General features: G+C 49.6%; 1 non-coding gene across 1 annotated transcript; it reads right to left on the bottom strand.

Moving 5' to 3' along the window:
- Positions 1-5,455: 5,455 nt before the first annotated feature.
- LOC118146626 (U2 spliceosomal RNA) lies at positions 5,456-5,642 on the bottom strand. Its single transcript, XR_004732470.1, has one exon. It is a non-coding gene; the product is annotated as a U2 spliceosomal RNA (small nuclear RNA).
- Positions 5,643-17,844: the final 12,202 nt, after the last annotated feature.

Here is a 17,844-nt window from a genome sequence, read left to right as displayed (position 1 = left end):
CCACAGTGATGGACCCTTACTTGGGAATATTTGAGAGCTCTTGTCACATATCAACACTGTGCCAAGCGCTAGATGAGCCTGAGTAACCCTCGCAACAACCCTATGAAGTAGGAACCATTATTATTCCAGTTTCAGAGAGACTGTGACTTTTCCAAGGCCTCAAAGCTAATCAGTGCTAAGCCAGGATTCAAACTCAGATCATTGTCTCCAAACCCCAGGCTCCTAACCTCCAGTGTGCCCCGTGTCCCACACAGCAGGTGATTATTCAGTAACTGCTGAGAGTAATAATAATTGCTAACACATATTGAACATTTAACACTGTGCCAAACACTGTGTTCCGCACTTGACATACATTACTTTATTCAGTAGGTATATTAATATGCCCATTTTATAGATGAGGACATGGAGGTTTAAAGAAGTTAAGAGCACTGTCTACGATCCCAATGCTAGTTTAAAAGAACTGGCATATAAACCCAGGGGAATGGATACAGAGGCACAGAAATTCCCCTGCCAGCACCACTACCAACCTGAAGAATGTCCATGAAGGAAAGAGAAGCCCCTTCCAGGAGCTCCAACAAAGTGGCTGACACCTTGATCAAGGATCTGTGGGCCTTTGTCCTGACAAAGGCAGCTCCAGCCTGAACTGCTGTCAGGCTCAGGACCCAGCCGTACTCAGAAGTGACCCTAGGAGGCTGGACCAGTTTCTCTTCTGGAGGCATCTACAGAGCACCCTCTCACCAGCTGTATCTGCTCACAATTGTCTGGCATTTCGAATCTGGTTGAGTTTGGGTCCCTCAATACCCAGAAAATCAGAGCCTCCAGGACCTGCCCCTAAGCAGGAATTTTTCAGATCTCCCTTCTGGGTCCTTTGGTCCCTAAGCCTCTGGCTTTGGCATTCCTGGAGGGAATCCCTACAGAGAGCCATCCTGGTACCTAAGGAAAGAGGGCGAGAGGAGAGAAGGAGCAGAGTCTCCCTGCTCCCGAACCCTCCCGGAAAGCCTAGCTGGCCACCCCACCCCCAGCCAGCAGTTTCTCACCTTCAGGCAAAGGCAGATGACGGCAGAGCTGGGGAGCAGAACTTAACTGAGCCATGGGGTACAGCAAATCCCTGCCATTAGTATTTAGGGAATGTGAGTCACAGAGAACGAGGGGGAGAAAGAGGCAGTGGGAGAGGAAGGTGGAGGTGCTCAGAGACGCAGAGATCACCAGGAGGGATTGCAGAGAGAGACAGAAGAGGAGAGTGTGAAGGAGGAAAAGAAAGGAGACTGAGGTGGGTGGGAGAGAGGCATAGAAAGGGGGAAGGGAAGAGAGAGACAGAAAGAGCCAGTTGCTTTATTCATGGCTGGTGATATTATAGACTGAGTGAAAATCACATTATCGTAATGGGAAAGTTAGAGTTGCTGAGATGATGCCCTGAAGCCTCTGCGCTGATTGGGGTGTGATTGCTATCTGTATTTATATGTAGAAAGCAAAGTTCACTGCCAGTTCAAGATGGTGGCGGCTGCTTTATGCAACATAATTCTTCAGTAGGGAGACGCCCCGAGCAAGCTGAGCACACCGGGCCGGGAGAGAGAACGAGAGGCGGATCGGAAGCCGGCGATGGAACAGGCGATGGAGCCTGGGGTGGAGCCGAGCGGCGTTGAGCAGCGGAGGGCAGAGACCAGGAACCAGAAAGAGAGAGAGAGAGCCGCGGCAGCGCCTGGGGCCCGAGTCCAGCCCGAGGCCTGATGGGGTGGGGCAGCGGGAAACTTGAGAACTTAGCGATTTAGGGGTGAGGAGTCCCTCCCACTATCTGTCCCCTCTCTGGCCCGCCCAGAGTTAGACTCCCCGGAAGGGAAAAGAGGAGGAGCTGGAGCCCCAAAGGCAGAGCTGGGCTAGACCTCCCTAAACCTTGGCCAGATTTTACAATTGACCCCACCCTCGTCCGCACTGTATAATTCAGAGCTAAATCGTACAGTGAATGTCGGGAAGGTTTCATTCTTTCCCATGCGGACTACTTGACGCTTTTTTTTTTTTTTTGACATGTCAAATGTCTTAATTTTTGTTTTGTTTTGTTTTTGAGATGGAGTTTTGCTCTTTTTTCCCAGGCTGGAATGCAACTGCGCAATCTCGTCTGACTGCAACCTCCGCCTCCTGGGTTCAAATGATTCTCCTGCCTCAGCCTCCCGAGTAGCTAGGATCACCCGCTTGCACCACCATGCCCGGCTAATTTTGTACTTTTAGTAGAGACAGGGTTTCAACATGTTGGCCAGTCTGGTCTCGAACTCCTGAAGTGAGGCGATCCGCCAGACTCTGCCTCCCAAAGTGCTGGGATTACAGGCATGAGCCAATGCGTCCCACCAAATGTCTTGATTTCTTTCTTTCTTTTTTTAAAATAAAATATATATATATATTTTTAGATGAAGACGGGGTTTCACCATGTTTGGTCAGGCTGGTCTTGAATTCCTGACCTCAGGTGATTCACCCGCCTTGGCCTCCAAAGTGCTTGGATTACAGGCGTGAACCACCATGCCCGGCCGATTTTTTTCTTTAATTTTTCATTTCTTTTTTAGAGATCCCTGCTGTGCTGGTGCACCACTAGCAGTTTGCTTGGTCTGTTGAGCAGCCCAGTACCGGGATGAAAAATCCCTTTTGATTGGTAAATGGATGTGATCTCTGATATCCCCAGCACAGAGCCTGGGAGGCTGGACAGGGCACCCCAGACTTCAAGCCCTGCCTTTCCTAGCAACACTCAGGAAGGGAGAAAAGGCTGTTAGGGCAGCCTGCAGAATCTAATTGCACTCAGATCATCCCTTACTTGAGGACTGTTCCTCTCAGGACTCTCTTAGGAAACCGAGGCAGAGCTGGGCTAGGCTGTCCACACTTCCTGCCAAAAAGTGCCAGATAAAATACAGGGCACCTGATTGAATTTGAATTTCAGACAAACAACAGATTTTTAGTATAAGGATAGCCCATGCACTAATTGGGATGTATTTACACTTAACTATTTGTTGTTTGTATGAAATTCAAATTTAATTGGGCATCCTGTATTTGCATTTGCTAAGTCTGGTAACCCTGCCCTACCCCCACCTTGCCCACTGACCTCAGGTTTTGTTTTGATTGAGGAAGACAGTGCCCTTGAGTGGAAACATCCAGATTCCCCAATTAATAGCTGTGTGGTTTTGGACTGGTTTTTAACCTCTTAGAGCCTCAATCTCCTTATCTGAGCAATAGGAGATAATAATACCTCACTAATGGTTATAAACATTTAATGAAATAAAGTAAGTAAAAGGCTCAGTTCAATGGCACAAAATAAATGACCAAAAAAGAAAAGAAAGAAACTCAAAAAACAAAAATCAAAGAAACAAACCCAAAACCCAAAATCTGACACTCAGTAAACAGCAGCTATTAAAGGTTAGCTCCTGGTTGGGCGCAGTGGCTCATTCCTGTAATTCCAGCACTTTGCGGGGCCGAGGTGAGCAGATCATGAGGTCAGGAGATCGAGACCATCCTGGCCAACATGGTGAAATCCTGTTTCTACTAAAATACAAAAAAAAAAAAAAAAAAAAAAAAAAAAAAAATTAGCTGGGTGTGGTGGTGCACGCCTGTAGTCCCAGCTACTCAGGAGGCTGAGGCAGGGGAATCGCTTGAACCTGGGAGGTTGGAGGTTGCAGTGATCTGAGATTTCGCCACTGCACTCCAGCTTGGTGATAGAGTGAGATTCTGTCTTAAAAAAAAAAAAAAAAAAAAAAAAGCTCCCTTACAAAAGTCACCCTTTCTTCCATTCCCACCACCATCCTAAGCTTCTTAGAATCCAAAAAAAGGTTTATATCAGGATTCCTGCCTTAGATGCTGCTGCCTATGTGGGGGCATCTCAGGAATAGATATGATGTAAGTATGGGTCCCCCATGGTGAAACCCGACTCTATAAGCTCCACTGAGAGTTCTGGAAAGCTGATTGCAAGGATGAAGCAGGCACTAAGAGCCAGCCTATCCGCAACCTCAAACCAAGCCCCACATGTTTCCAGCTTACTCTTCCAAGCTTTCAAAACAAAATAGAATCGATCCTCCTTTGGGCCCCTAAACTTCCCTTTCTCCCAGGGAGACGGAGGATGGGCAGGGTGGTGACATGATGCCGGGCAGGAAGGAGGGCTCTGCCTATCTAAGAGGCCACACAATGGACTGTCTGAGCAAGCAGTCTACCCAACGGCCAGCCCATCAGCGTGTCAGGCCAAATCCCTTTCCAGCAGCCCATGTCCAGGACATAACAGTTGGAAACTAGTGTATGCCTCATGGTCTCTGTGCTTGTTCTCCTTCTAGCTCTTACATCTCAGCCTCAGCTCAGAACCCACTTGATGAAGGCAAGAGGCAGTGTGCAAAATAGGGGTTTTGGAGTCCCACAGAGGCAACCTGGAGTCTATTATCACCTGTATGCTCTCAGTCCCCTCTCAAGGTTGGGACTTATTTGCTTCCCTTATACAGATGTTTTTGACTCCGAAGAAAAAAAAGTAGCCTCCAGTACCCTTCAGTCCCAGAGAAGCTGGTAGTCGGACCCCAGCCATTATCTCTGAGGGAAGCTAATGAATAAAAGCTAACTGATAGGCAAATAGGGGCCTATCTCCTTTAAGAGCTCACAGAGTCTGCCGGGTGCGGTGGCTCACGCCTGTAATCTCAGCACTTTGGGAGGCCGAGGCAGGCAGGTCATCTGGGGTCAGGAGTTTGAGACCAGCCTGGCCAACAAGGTGAAACCCCATCTCTATTAAAATACAAAGAATTGATCAGGTGTGGTGGCATATGCCTGTAGTCCCAGTTACTCTGGAGGCAGGAGAATCGCTTGAATCCGGGAGACGGAGGTTTCCAGGAGACAGAGGTTACAGTGAGCTGAGACCACACCACTGCACTCCAGCCTGGCGACAAAGCAAGACCCCATTTCAAAAATAAATAAATAAAGATCACAGAGTCAAGACTTTAGTGCTAGGCAGATTACATAAGTGAAGGAAGTAGAAAGGCAATAGAGAGTGGCAGGGTCTGTGGCTATACCTGAGAAGCACATTTTTCCTAAAGGTATTCAATTTCATGTTTGTTTTAAACACTGTGCTCATCAAACCAAACACCCAAGTGCTCTATGGGCAACCCCCTAGTTTCTTGTTCTTCTTTCTATTGACACAGGTATCCTCAGCCACATGGTCACAAAGCATTGTCACAGAGTAAAGACATACCACACGTGTAGATAACCCTGACCCATGAGGATGTACAGTCATCTGCAAGTATACCAACGCCGTGCCCCAAAGGAGCAGAGCATCTGTAAGGAAAGTTCAGGGACACACAGGGGAGTGGCCCATCTTCCTGTCCACCTCTTGCCAGCCTCCCACCTCTTGCCTCCTCTTTCTTGTTTGCTCACTGGCACTCAACCCTGCTACTCACACCATCTCGTCCCCTTGCCTCTCTCTCTGGGAAGGGAACTCTCCCTTGCCCCCTGGTGATGTACAGTTCCTGGAGGTTCTGCAATACCAGGTTGATGCATAGGAGCGGATGGAGCAAGCTTCTTTTTCATCCATCCCACTGCTCCAGAAACCCATATTGTCCTCAGACAGAGGATGTATCAGATGTTAAGCTGGGAAAAACATACTACATTTGATCCTAGCCAGCAGACTGAGAGGTGTTAGGAGTGGAACTCTATAGAACCCAAAGGGTATAAGTGGAAATTGTGGGGTGGGGGTGCTCTGCACAGCTGACTCCTGCAGTAGCACAATCACACATGCATCTGGGGACCCTAGGACATACCCTCCTGCTTTTTTATCCTTACAATAAGCCTGTATGGGGATTCTGGGGAAAATTGATTCCCTTTTCCCTTCTTTAAGGCACACCTTTCACTCTGGAGCTCTGGAGTGGGCCTTAGCTCCTCTACTCAATCACCAGTTAAAAATTCAGGAATTCTACAAATGCTCCTAAAATCTCAGGGTCCTAGAAAAGGTCACTGAAATTTCATCTCTGCCCTTCTCCTCTTCATGGAGACAAGTGGCATGGGGAATCTATACACTCCCTTAGTCCTACTGAGCCTTGATATCAGGAAGTTGAACTTTAGTCCCAGTGATTTAATCTGTGTTTGTTAATCACTCCACCAGGATATGTGAAGCTCCTCTCCCAAGGAATACCCAGACATCCCCAACACCTCCTGGGGGGACCATGCCATAAAGCAGAAGCCTTAGATACTTAGGCCATTGACCCCAGAGGGATCCCAAAAGAGGATATAGAGGCTGGGGCTTTTCCCTTCTCTTTCTGGTACATTTCCTCTTTGGCCATCAGTGCTAGAACCTAAGCAAACCTCTTCCTAGGCTTAGTTGTTTCAGCAAAACAGAAGTAGATCAAACAATTGCAATAAACAGAAGAAAATAAATTTAAATTCAAGACTCTTGCAAAGATCCTGATAACTGACTTCTGAATAATTCACTGCAGTTTTCTGCACTCCTGTCCCTTTCCTTTTCATGATTATAAATACTGTTGATCATCACCAGCATCTTATCGAAGCTGGGATGTCACCACGTTAGAGAATGAGTACATGGGGGTGGGCGAGGAGGCAGTAGAGGGCCCATCAAATAAGGTTTTGTCATTGTAGAGGTGAGGAGAAAGTCCAAACACTTCTGTCTTGTCTTGGAGACCTGAGGCTTTGAGGATGAAAGTGAGCTGCCTCCAAGGACAGGAGGTTTGTCTGGCAACTCAATTGTTCAGATTCCTCTGAGGTTCCTATTTTAAGTCCCATTTTGCCTGTGTCAGTGCATCTATGTTGGGGGACTGCATGTGTCCCTGATTCCTGGAGTGACCCACCACTCTTGAAGAGGAATTGAGGCTTGATGAAGAATATACTGCTGTGGTAGAGGAGAGATGAGGCACCAACCTCAAAACCATCCCCAACTCCCCTCACTGGCCAGAGAAGAGAGAAAAGAAAATTGCCCAGAGGGGCACAGTGGCACATGCCTGTAATCCCAGCTACTCGGGAGGCTGAGGGAGGAGAATTGCTTGAACCCAGGAGGCAGAGGTTGCGTTGAGCTGAGATCTCACCACTGCAACAGGAGCGAAACGCCATCTCAAAAGAAAAGAAAATAGCCCCATGCCCCTGGGACAGAGAAGGGCTAATCTGCTCAAAAGCTGGAGGCTGGAGGCTGGCTAAAATGACCCTTGCCTGGGATGGATGTCAAAGGAATGTCTCTGAGGAAATGTCATTCCACTCCCCCAGAGGGCTCTGGAGGTGGTTTGTAATCCACCCATGCTCCCCCTACTTGAGTCCCCCAACAACCCACTCCCCTGCAACGCATGTACACTTGCGTGCACACACACACACACACATACACATAAATCTTGATCGTGTCCAGGGCTTTTTAACAGCATTAATTAATCATATTTAGGGCTGTTTCCAGCTGTTGCTGAGGGAAAGATGGTCCCACACGCCTGTGACTTAGGGTAAATCCGATCAGACGGAGGAATTCTTTGATTCTGGAGAAGCCGAGTCTGGGAAAGACACTGCTAATCCCAGAGCCTCTCCGGGCCCTGCCTGCCACCTCCCCATCATTGCCTTTGGAAACTGATCTGAGCTGAGGAAGGGGATGGGGCGGGGGGGGGGGACCGGGGGGGGCGGACACTGAAGTGGGCACAGGGCTTTGCTGAGCTGAGCTGACTGCCTGGGGCCCTGCTTCAGATGAAAGGAAGGTTGATAGGAAGGAGGGGTTAGAGCCTTGGTGCTGACCAGGAGCTTCTGTCCCTGTACTTAGGCCATTTAGTGAGCTTGGGAGGCCCCTGATTCCTGGGGCTACTGGGCTGGAATTATTACAGGAGGCTGGGCCTGAACTAGAAGACCAGCAGGAGGGCAGAATTGACCTAATTACAGTTCTGCACAGTCAGAATGGTCTGAGAGGTGGCCTTGCAGAAGCCTTTCTTCTTGCCTGTGACTTCTCCTGAAGCTCGGTAGCGTCACTCTCGGCTCCTTCCGGCTCTCGAATGTGTCTCTCCATGTCTGGGCTTCTTTATCTCTCTCTTCCTAGGCCTCTGCAGCTGGATTTCTGACTCTTCTACTGAACTCTGAAATCCCAGGGCACTACCTCACACCTTCATGGAGGCAGATGAACCCTCAGACAGGGACATCTTCAGGGGAGGGGCAGCCTGGCAGGTGCTAATGACCTCTTCTTTGGTTTATGCCAGTGGCCCATGGGGTACTCATGTGGAGCAAATATGGGATGGAGGGGAGAGAGCTGCTGTTGAGGACAGGGGCAGGAAGAGACTGTCTTGTCCCTTAGAGACCTATGTGTGTTTTTGGGGAAGGGGGAGTCCCACGGTGGAAAGTGAGAGGGTAGAGAGCTATAAGGCCAAACAGGATCCAAGTAGTTGTTTCCCTATCCTACCCCCTACAATGACCCCATCCCAGCATACCCCCTTGTCGAGGCTTTCGGGGTCCTGTCCTACCTGGACCTAAATAATTGAGGAGCCCATTATAGCCTTGCTGTTTCCTCACTGTCAAGTGTAAACGCTGCACTGGTTGGGTGGGGAAATGGGGCTAATTTGAATTGATAATAGGAAACGCGGGGAAAAGTCATCTATAGTGAGTGAGGAGCTCGAGATCCCCGAGCAGATGCTAAATCTTGTATAATGAAAGAATCTGCCGATGTCAATTATGTACGAGCGTCTTTGCAGTGGTTGGAGGCGGTGGGCGGGTGAGGGAATGGAGGGCCGGGTGCATCCCATAAACCCAACACCCATCAAAGGCTCATACATATGGAGCGGTGGAGATTACAGCATAAATTTGAATGTTATGAATGTGGATGAGGGACAGGCAGGAAGCCCACCTCATAAGGGGGTAGGAAAGGGGCTGTTTTCCGTGCATGTGTACAAGGGAGCTTTTGTCCTCCTGGTTCCTCAGCTGTGTTTTCTCTGTGTCAGCTGTGCGCCCTCAGCACCCAGTTCTGTCCCAGGATGAGAAAGAAAGTCAGGATACGGGGGTGCTGGGACAGGGTAAGGTCAGCTGTTCTTTTGGGTCTGGATGTGAGTCCCTTGGGAGCTCTGGGCCCAAACTGCCCGTGACCCATTCAAAGTGCTGCCAGGATGTTTAGCTGGGCGTGGTGGTGCATGCCTTTAGTTCCAGCTACTTGGGGGAGCTGAGGCAGGAGGGCGACTTGAGCCTAGGAGGTTGAGGCTGCATTGAGCCAAGATTGTGCCACTGCACCCCATCCTGGCAACAGAGTGAGACCCTGTCTCAAAAAAAGAGTGCTGCCAGGATGAGATCTAGAGATCAATGTGACCAGAGAGCCAGAGGGATATCCTGAAATATCTCTGATGTGACCATAACTTTCCCTCCCACCTGATGGAAGAGATGGGAAAGAGCAATGTAGATGATGATGCCGACCACAGATTGGGCAGGGAGATCCTGGAAGACACCCTGGAGGAAGAGGTCAAAAACTGTGCTATAAAGGGGGCTAACAACTCAGAATGAAATATCAGCAGCACATCTTTCCATTCCTAACTACAAGTCCTCATCACACATGGGATCAAGTGTTTGTGAGTATACACATGCATGCACACCCTTAACAGGGCCCAGACCCCTCCATCAGTTCCCAACCTGCAGCCGCTCCCTGAGCCGACTTCGTGATTTGTGGTGGAGGCCACCCAGGGACTTTAATCTTCACCGTGACAAATGCAATAAAAGGAACAATTTGGAGATCACAGCTAAGGAAGACACATTTACAAACCCTTCCCCAAAGGTTGGATGTGGCTGTCACCATGTGATTTGTGCTGGAGATGAAGCAGGAAGGGGGAGAGGGGGAGAGGGGGAGACAGAGAGCTGGAGAGGGAAGGCTGGGGAAGAGGAAGCATCCCCATCTCTCTCCTCCTCAGCGTCTCTGCCAGATCACAGTGGAAGGGGCTAAGCTAGCAGAAGGAGGACTGGACCCACCGGCAGCCCCTGCCACCCTCCCCCATCACGATTGGGAGCACAACTCAATTACCAGGAACACAGCCCAGAACCACAAAGCTTCAGAGATTCATCTCAGCAGTTCTGGGGCTCTATCTAGAGGAGGGATGGCGGAGGGCAGGGGGTGGTGGGTGGAGAGGGTAGGGTTTGGAGAACGGCGAGAGAAAGGGAGAGGCAGAGTGGAAAAGCCATTTTAATAGAGAGACAGTGACATCTCAAGTTACAAAGGGAGTGCCCTAAGAAGCTCTAGTCTGAGACAGGAAAGAGGAGGGGAGATTTCCAATCACAGCTCCTAATCAGGCCTATCTGGAGGGGTCCAAACAGAGCAACAATGTGGGTGGAGAGGGCACTGAATCTGGGGACAAATCCATTGGGCAGGCAGATAAGCCTGGATTTCCATAGGATGAGGCCAAACTGAGGTCTTAGAATAAGCTCCTGGATGACTTGAGAAGGTAGGTGGTGCAGTCAGGAACCTTCACGTCCCCTCTGAGTCTCCTTTTCTCTATCTATGCAACGAATGTTAGGCCAGATGATCTGTAAGGTAGCTGCCTGCCTTGCATCTTGGACTCTCTGAGACCCAGATGTCTTGGAGTCAATGACAGGAGACTGGGTAAGAGACACGAGTACTAATCCACCACTCGCTGACTCTGACTCTCTTGTGGCTGTAGTGGTTACTAACATATAGGCTCCGTTCTGCTGGGATCTCAGCTGTGCTCCCCAGGGTTCAGGTCTATAGTTCTCTCAGCCACTCCCACTCTAGTAAGAGTTCCAAAGGGCCTCTTTGGTCTCTAAAAAGCTGGTCACTCTTAGCTTCCTTTTTAATAAGATCATTCTCAAACCAAGGCCACCCTCCCTAGCTCCCTCTACCCCATGCACAGGGGATGTTCTCTCTGCTCCAGGATTTCACTTTGAAGCCTCTAGGTTGCTTCCAGTTTCCTAACTTTGAGCTTTGAACAACTGAGATATTTGTTCCCTTGACCTGTGCCCACCCACCCCATTCCCTACCTTCCATCTGCCTGTGCCTCCCAACTCCCCACCACCCCACTTCCAACCAGGCCGAGGGACCACAGAGGTGCCACGCTGGCAGGGAGGGAAATGTCACTAGGCTACAGCTACGAGGCTTTGGGTTTTCATTGTACTGAAGGCCACATCTCAGATCTCCTCTACCTAGCTGCTGCCCCTGTGCTTCCAGCCTCCAGCACAGGACCATCTTCTTGAACATCTCCAGGGCCAGACCTGTTCCTCATATCCAGGAAGTAAGCCTGGTGAGTGCCAAAGTGGGGGTAGGGAAAAGGAAACATTAGGGGTATGGGCCCTCATTGGAAATTCCCTAGGGATGATGGGGGTCAGATGCTACATGTCTAGTTGTCACAGTCATGGCTCAGCATGGCCACAGGGCAGCTCCCCTAGAGAGATGGGCCTCTCCAGGGTGGTGAATCTGGGGCTGGATCATGGCCTCCAAGGGGATGAAGGAGGTAGGGAGTTGGGGAGGTTGAGGAATGTAAGGAGGTGGGGGGTGGACAAACGTATGTTTTCTATGCTCTAGACACAAAGGAGAGAAGCTCCTGCCTAAGAATGAAGAGAGGGGCTTGTGAGGGACTAAATCAAGGCAGGCTTCCCAAGGCATCTCTCCATCAGAGGGGCTAAAAGTGCAAACACATTCCAATGAGGCGAATCCCTAGATATGGGCTCCATAGTAGACAGTGACACAAAGGGAACTGAACTGCTAATGCTGGATGGGGCAGTTCCCACAGTCCTCTGCTGCCTCCCTCTGGAGAGGGCATGAGGGTGAGCTCTGCCCTCCCACCAGCCCCTCTGCAGGTCCTCCTGGCTTCTTTCCACTGCACCTCACCTCCATCTAGGTCCTTAATTTCTCACCAGGTCTTCACACGCTGTATCAGTCAAGTTTTTCCAGAGAAACAGACAAAGAGGAGAAAGAAAGCAAGAAAAAAAGAAATGGAAAGAAAAAGAGAGAGAGAGAGAAAGAAAGAGGGAGAGAAAGAAAGAGGAAGGAAAGAAGGGAAGGAGGGAAGAAAGGAAGGAAAGAAACAGAGAGAGAGGAAGGCAGGAAAGAAAGAGAGGAAGAGAAGGGGAGAAAAGAGAGAGATAGAAAAAAGAGATAGAGAGAAAGAGAAAGAAGAAAGAAAGGGAAGGAAGAAGGTAGATAAAGGGATTTATTATGAATGATTGATTCACACAATTATGGAGGATAAAAAGTCCCACGATGTGCTGATTGCAAGCTAGAGGCCAGGAAAGTGAGTGGTATAGTTCCAGTCCAAGCCCAAAGTGCTGAGAATTGTGGGGGAGCGGGGCTAGGGGTGGGTGCTGGCATATATGTCCTGATCCAAGTCTTAGGCCCCAGAAACCAGAAATGTCAAATTATAGGACAAGAGGAGATGGATGGCCTAGATCAAGCAGAAAGCAAATTCACCCTCACTCTGCCATTTTCTTCTATTCAGGCCGTCAACAGATTGAATGATGTCCACTCACAGCAGTGAGTGTGAGTCTTCCCTACTCAGCCTACTAATTCCAGAAACTCCCTCACCAGACACACCCAGAAATAATGTTTTCTCAGCTATATGGGCATTCCTTAGCCCAGTCAAGTTGGCATATAAAATTAAATATTCCAGGCTGGGCATGGTGGCTCACGCCTGTAATCCCAGCACTTTGGGAGGCCCAGGTGGTGGACCACCTGAGATCAGGAGTTGAGACCAGCTGGCCAACATGGTGAAATCCCATCTCTACTAAAAATACAAAAATTAGCCTGGTATGGTGGTGCATGCCTGTAATTCCAGCTGCTTGGGAGGCTGAGGCAGGAGAATCGCTTGAACCCAGGAAGCAGAGGTTACAGTGAGCTGAGATCGTGCCACTACACGCCAGCCTGGGCAACAGAGCAAGAATCTGTCTCAAAAATAAATAAAATAAAATAAAGCATCCCAGACACCATCTTAACACCTGACAATGCCTCCCTGATACCCCCTCTCCCACCACAGAGAAAGCATTAGATAAAAAATAGACTGAGTCCAGTGAAGTGGCTTATACCTGTAAGCCCAGCACTTTGGGAGGCTGAGGTGGGCAGATGGCTTGAGGCCACAAGTTTGAGACGAGACGGATCATTTTGTGAGATCCTGTTTCTAAAAATTAGCCAGATGTGATGGTGCATGCCTGTAGTTGTAGCTAGTCAAGAGGCTCAGGCAGAAGGATTGCTTGAGCGCAGGAGGCAGAGGCTGCAGTGAGCTATGAGCATGTTGCTGCACTCTAGCCTGGGCGACAGAGTGAGAACCGGTCTCTTAGGGAAAAAAAAAGACTAGTAGATGAGTAAAAGGGACTCTCTGACATCTCTGTTTTCTCTCGCCCTCCTTAGAGAAGGAAGGGACTTTGACTTGGCTTACTCATTTGCATCCCTGCCCCCAAGAATAGGTGAGGCTGAGAAGGTAGGAGAGAGGAGTAAACCAAGAGTTGGTTCATCCCCTGTGGCCTCCTCCTTTCCCTATATTACTTTACCCAGGGCCAAGACCAAGCCCAAACTCAAGTGGGAGTCTCTGTTGACTGAGTGCCCTCCACTACCAGAGGACTGATCCCAACTGAGCAACCCCTGACCTTCAGCTCTGCCTGCCTCTCACCAGGCTTAGTCTAATGGTGAGGGGCTTGAGACTCCAGATGGTGGAGGTCGGGGGGGTGCTGTGAAAGAGGCTCAGAAATGGCCAGTGGGTCACATGGATTCTAAGAGAGGCATTGGCCAGGTGCAATGGCTTACGCCTGTAATCCTAGCACTTTGGGAGGCCAAGACCAGCGTGATCACCTGAGGTCGGGAGTTCAAGACCAGCGTGATCAACATGGAGAAACACATCCCTACTAAAAATATAAAAAAATTAGCCAGTTGTGGTGGTGCATGCCTGTAATCCCAGCTACTCCGAAGGCAGAGGCAGGAGAATCGCTTGAACCTGGGAGGCAGAGCTGAGATTGTGCCATTGCACTCCAGCCTGGGCAACAAGAGCAAAACTCTGTCTCAAAAAAAAAAGCGGGGCATTTCCCCTTCCCAAGTCCAGTACAGCAGCCTGGAGATTGATGGGAAAATAGCAACAAAGTCAAGGACAAAGCCATTCTGGGTTTCCCCCCTCCTTCATGTTCATACCTGTTTGGCACATTCTTACACATGCGCCGACAAACATGCATGCATGCACACACAGAGCTGGGCTATATATGACAAATCATGGAGTGGTGACCGGTGTGGCAGGCTTGGGGGGAAGAGCACGTTAAGAGGCTGTGATAGACAGCTGAGAGGGCAGGGGCAAAGCAAGGGGCACTTAGTGGGGAGCAGTAAGGTGAGTATACATGGGGGGTTGGAGTTCAACAGGGAGATGAATTGAAGCAGAGGGTCCTCCAGAGGCTGAGGATGGGGTGCGTCTAAAAGGAAGGATCTAGGCTATGAGCTGCATTTGCAGAATTCCATGGTGACTGGGCGCCCAGGCATTGGGTAAACCAGCACACCCTTCCCTGAATAAAAAGTGGGCCACTCAGGCCTCCGAAGGCAACCCCTGAAGGAAGCCAGAGGCCAGGAGTGCTCCAGGTATAATTCTTCTTCCCCTCTGCTATTAACTGGATGGGGTGGGTGGGAGTTGGGCTGCTGATCCCCATTTCCCCTCTCCCTCAAAAGCCTGGACTCACCCACTCTCTCCAAATTCAGTTGCCCCTTGATGAGATCTGCTCTCCCACACTGAGCTTCCCTATCCCCTCCCAAGCGGGGCTGGGGAGACCAAATCAGTTTTCTCTGTCTTGCTCTATTTTTCTTCTTCCCCCCGACCATGTTCCAGGACCCAGGACCCAGGACCCAGGACGTGCTCTGCTTGCTCTAAATCCCAAACTGGACAGGTTCAGAGTAGGAAGAGTCAGAGGCTACTGTGGCTTCCTACCCACTCTCTTATTTGCCTGAGCCTGGCCTTATGACCTCTTGTCAGTAGGTAGGATGTCAGGTTAGTGGGGGTGGGAGAATGAGCATTTTGACCTTGGGAGGCCTGCCTCTGTCTTTATCCATTCCCTGCCAGCCCTCAGTGCCCTTTGAAGGTTTATAGTCATATAAATCGCAGAGTCCCATGCCAGGCTTGGAGTTTGCAACTATAAATAGGCACGAGGTAAACAAGGTGGCAGATGCAGGGGCTTGGGACAAGACGGAAAATCTGCCCCTCTTTGCCTGGGCGGGGGCCAAGGCACATCCGTGGAAAGGGATATCTTCCCTCCCTTCTCACCCTTTCTCCCCTGCCTGCTGCCTGCTGGCTGCTCTGGGCTTCTAGTCTTTCCCCTCTAGGGATTTATCCTCCAAGGCAGCTTTCTGCTCCAACTGTCCCTGGTCACTTGCCCTGTTTCATCTTGCCCTGAGTCAAGACAGGGCGGAGGAATTGACTCCATTATTAGGCTCTGTGCCCCTGGGCCTCTCTCCTGCTGCTTCACACTTTATCCTGTGCTCCTCTAGCAAGTCTGGAGGGGGTGCTGCCTCTACCAACCACCAGTCTCCACCACTAGGGGCGTCCTGATCCCTTCTCCATCCTGACAGCCAAGGTGATGCTAACATTTCTCAAGCAGGAAACTGTATTAGGAAACTCTGGGGAAACAAACCAAAGACCCTCACTTCCCATTCATTCCCTTCCAAAGCACAGAACATGAGCGGGCACATATTTGCCTGGGTTGATTGACACCTGCCTGGCTACTTGGAGTCTCTACCCATGATCTATGGGCTGTGTGAGCTAGATTCTGAGAGAGAGTTTGAGTTTGAGATGATTTAGGTAGCATGCTTTCTAGACCCATCCCTGCCTTCTCTCTGCCCCAGGGCCGGGCTGATTTTATGCTCCGTTTTGTCCTGGCCCTGGCAGGTTCCCAGTTACCAACAGTCCTCTGAGGAATGTCAGGCCCCACGGGCCCTGCAATTATCTCTCTTCATCCCTCTTGGAAGAGTCTGGATCTTTAGCCCTGAAATTCCTTCTTTCATCCTAAACCTGGGCTCTCCAAACATACTCACTCATCAGTTTAGAATCACAGAAACTAGAACGGAAAGAAATCTTAATTTTTCTCATTTTTACAGATAAGGAACCTGAAGCCCAGAGAGGTGAAGTGACTCTCACCTCCATCACACAGCTAAGATTGGCTTTGTTGCTAAGGCTGGAAATACTCCTCTGCTAAGCTTGGCTTCTGTACCTCGACTTTAACTTCCCAGCTTCTGCTGGCTTCCTTTGCCTCCCAGAAGCAGAGTAGCCACCTTTCAAAGGTTCATTCTCCTTTGTGGCCTACTTCTATCTGGCCTCTACATAGCAAGAGGGAAAGGACAGACTCTGAATTTCAATAAATGGTTGAATGATATGTGGCTCTGTTTTCCAGTACCTTTAACCCCCCATTTCCCTGAGTCCTCTATGATGGCTTATCGGGCAGATGATCCTGGAGGAATGATTTCCCAAAGCCCATCTTCATAAAGCCTGGAGAAGTGTCCTTCCTGTTGTGGGAAGCCACTTCTCTGGCTGTTCCCTTATTTTTCTAACAAATGTCAATTTCATAAACTGGATGGCAAGGTGAGACCAAGTGCGATTCCTTGAATGGCGTCCCTTACTCCCTGGGTGTGCAATGTCCAAGTGAGCACATGTGCATGCACACACATGCATACACGTGCACTCATGTTCTCATCGCCATCCTGTTCAAGGGGTCTGTCTTAATCCATTTTGACAGCCATAACAAAATACCTGACACTGGGTAATTCCTAAATAATAGAAATTCAGGCCAGGTGCAATGGCTCATGCCTGTAATCCCAGCACTTTGAAAGGCCAGGGCGGGAGGATTGCTTGAGCTCAGGAATTTGAGGCCAGTCTGAGCAACATGGTGAAGCCCCATCTCTACAAAAAGTACAAAAAAAAAATAGCTGGGTGTAATGGCAGGGGTCTGTAGTCCCAGCTACTCGGGAGGCTGAGGTGGAAGGATCACTTGAGGCTAGGAGGTGAAGGTTGCAGTGAGCTGAGACTACACCACAGCACTCCAGCCTGGGTTATAGAGTGAGAATCTGTCTTAATAATAATAATAGTAGGAATTTGTTTCTCACAGTCCTAGAGTTGCAAAAGTCCAAGATCAAGGTGCCAGGAGATTTGGTGTTTGGTAATTATCTCTCTGCTTTGTAGATGGCACCTCTTGCTGCAGTCTCACATGGCAGAAGAAGGAAAAGTAGCAAAGAGCTCCCTTAAGCCTCCCCCCTTTTTTGAAACCAAGTCTCACTTTGTCACCCAGGCTGGAGTGCAGTGGCGCCATCTCAGCTCACTGCAACCTCTGCCTCCTGGGTTTGAGTGATTCTCCTGTCTAAGCTTCCCAAGTAGCTGGAACTACAGGCACCTGCCACCATGACTGGCTAATTTTTTTTGTATTTTTAGTAGAGACAGGGTTTCACTATGTTGGCCAGGCTGGTCTCGAATTCCAGACCTTGTGATCCGCCCACCCCAGCCTCCCAAAGTGCTGAGATTACAGGCATGAGCCACCACACCTGGCCCTCAAGCCCTCTTAAAAGGGCACTAATATCATTTGTGAAGGCACATCCTAAGCACTTACGAAAGGCCCCACCTCTTAGGGATTCAGTTTCAATATGAACTTTTGAGGGTCACAAACACCACAGCGAGTCCTAAGCTGGAAGCAAGACCAGAATCTCAGGGTCCATGTTTCAAATGAGTCACAAGGAAAGGAAGACAAATACAGGAATTGATTTGGGAGGCAGAGTGAGGACATGAGTTCCTGTGGTTCACTGAGGGCAAAGGGAAGGAGGTGTCATAGGTAACTAGGGCAAGTGGGAGTGTCCTGGCTCCCTGATGGCTGGAAAGGGACTCCCTTTCCTCTGGGATGTCAGGATGATTGAAGACTGTAGGTGAGAGGGAAGATGCTGATGGCGGT

Source organism: Callithrix jacchus, chromosome 12 (assembly GCF_049354715.1).
Source record: "Callithrix jacchus isolate 240 chromosome 12, calJac240_pri, whole genome shotgun sequence".
Lineage (NCBI taxonomy): Eukaryota > Metazoa > Chordata > Mammalia > Primates > Cebidae > Callithrix > Callithrix jacchus.
This window is presented reverse-complemented; position numbering and strand designations above follow the sequence as displayed.